Source organism: Microtus ochrogaster, unplaced genomic scaffold (assembly GCF_000317375.1).
Source record: "Microtus ochrogaster isolate Prairie Vole_2 unplaced genomic scaffold, MicOch1.0 UNK201, whole genome shotgun sequence".
NCBI lineage: Eukaryota > Metazoa > Chordata > Mammalia > Rodentia > Cricetidae > Microtus > Microtus ochrogaster.
This window is the reverse complement of record NW_004949299.1, coordinates 138667-141105: the sequence shown is the minus strand read 5'-3', so window position 1 is coordinate 141105 and position 2439 is coordinate 138667.

Sequence of the window (2439 nt, the reverse complement as noted above, 5' to 3'; positions counted from 1 at the left end):
ACCTGAAATCAGATCACATCAGGTTAGAACACAAACATGGTCACAAAGAAAAAGGAAACTGAAATTGTACAACCTTCCCTTGCTTCGGGTTTAAAGCAAACCTTGTTGAAAAGCAATGGAATACTATTATATGCTACTGTAACAAGCTAACTAATAAAATGCCCTGGTGAGAAAACTACAGTATTGTGATACTGGTCAATGTTAAAGATTGAATCAGGAGTGTCCTCTGGAATGCCTGTGCTAAAGTTTGGTCATCAGACTGTGAGACTAAAGGGGAATAACAGAACTTTCAGATGGTAAGTTTTATGTTCTAGAAGAAATGTGGTTCATACATTTGTACCCTTGAAGTAAATATTGAGTTTCTCCATTCTCTTCACATTCCAAGAATTTAATAAATCCTCTCTATTAATGCTCTTAATATAATTTGCTGTTCTGCTATATGCCCAAAGCAACAGATCCAAGGAAACATGAAAACCTGTAAGTCTATGAATCAATGTAAACTTTTCTTTTGTTTAAGATAATTATCTTGGGCATGTTCTAAATGTATTGCAATTTTTTTTCCTTTTTATGTTTTAAAATACAGCATTTTATTTAAAGAACGGTTTTATCATTTATCTTACATAGCTAACATGTTCTTACCCAAATGTATGCATATTCAGACACATAGAATCCTTAAATAGTATAAAATTTATACTGCATTAATACTTTTGGTATAGGTAAAGAATGACAGTACTAAAAGGGGACTATTATTTCTCCAATAATATTATGTAAAAATATTTCCATGGTAGGCTCATAAATAAAAGAGGATAAAGACAAGTCTTAGTAAATTTCTTACTACTACCATACAAATAAATGATAATTTTATGGGTACCTAAAGAAAATTTAGAATTATGATCAAGTTCTGACTGGAGTATGCTGTGAGGCTTGATCATCTCAGGCAGCATCTTGAATCTGTTCTAGATGTAGAACTCTGACATTTGGGCCATCTGTTCCTGCTGGAGATTTCTCAGGTGGTCTTCCTTAATCAAACCTGAATTTTCTTAACCTGGAATAAATCCACAGCCTCTCATTTCCTGTGGAAACAAAAGCAAAGCCTCTTCTACAAAGTAACATTCCTATTGACTTCAATTGTGAAGTCAAGGTATTTTCAAAATACCTATCTTGGATTAATTCAGCAGCATTTATAAACAGATATATTTTCGGCAGCTGTTGCTCCTTCCTCAGCATTCAAACAATTCAAACATAATAACATACAATATTGTGACTCTCTGCATGTTTTCCATCTTTGTGTGGCTTTATCTTAAACTCTATAATTTTTATTTTTTTAATTTTTAGCTTTTAGAAACAGAGTTTTTCTATGTATCTTTGTCCTTGAACTCACTCTGTAATCCAAGCTGTCCTTGAAATCACAGAGATTTGCCTGCCTCTCCTCCCAAACACCTGTTGGGATTACAGGTGTTTGCCACCACATCCAACTACTCTTTTTTCTTTTAAGGACTTTTTCCTTTTTCATTTCTCTCACAAGCCTACATATATCTTTAAACACAGTGTAAACTATTTAGATGTTTTCTTTGTCTTTGAATCTATCTTTACTCTACGTCTATTTTTCTGACCACACAAGTCTTTAATTTGCTAAGTCATATGGCTAGGATTAAAACCATGGCTTTGATAGTTGGATCCAGCTTTCTGAGATTCTGGCCTTGTGGCAGAGGTACCGGCAGGAGCCATGTTTATTGTCACAACTCTATGGCATGTCAAGGCTCCAAAAAGCATGAGTTCAGCTACTAATAAATACCAGTTAAGTGTTTGGTGGTGGTGCCTTTTAAAAGAGCTGCAAATCTATGCAACTAAAGCTGAGTTAAGAAGCCTCTCTTAAATGAGAGAGTTTGCCTCTAGCAAGTAGAGCCCACCCAAGAAAGTGCTGCCATCAAGAAGTCGTGCTTAACTCTATTCTTTTCTATCTAGAATAACTTCCCAAGGTCTCTCATGTTTTTAAGTAGATGTAGTTGTCCATGTTGGCACCATTTGTTGTCTGAAGTTTCTGTCCCACCCAATACTCAGTCCCAAAGAAATACACAGAGGTCTACATTAGTTATAAACAGATTGACCCATTAGCTCAGGCTTCGTATTAACTAATTCTTACATCTTAAATTGGCCCATTATTCTTGTCTAGGTTAGCCAATGGCTTGGTATTTTCTTGGCAAGGCAGTCACATCTTGCTTGTTCTGTGTCTTGATCGTGACTACAGGCTGCAGAATCCTCTTCCCAGAATTCTCCTGTTCTCATTATCCTACCTCCACTTCCTGCCTGGTCACCCCTCCTATACTTCCTTCCTGGCTACTGGCCAATCTGCATTTTATTAAAAATAATACAAGTGACAGGATAAAATACCCTTGTCCCGTGTTGCGGGAGGTCCTTCCGCTCCTCCAGCCTATAGCC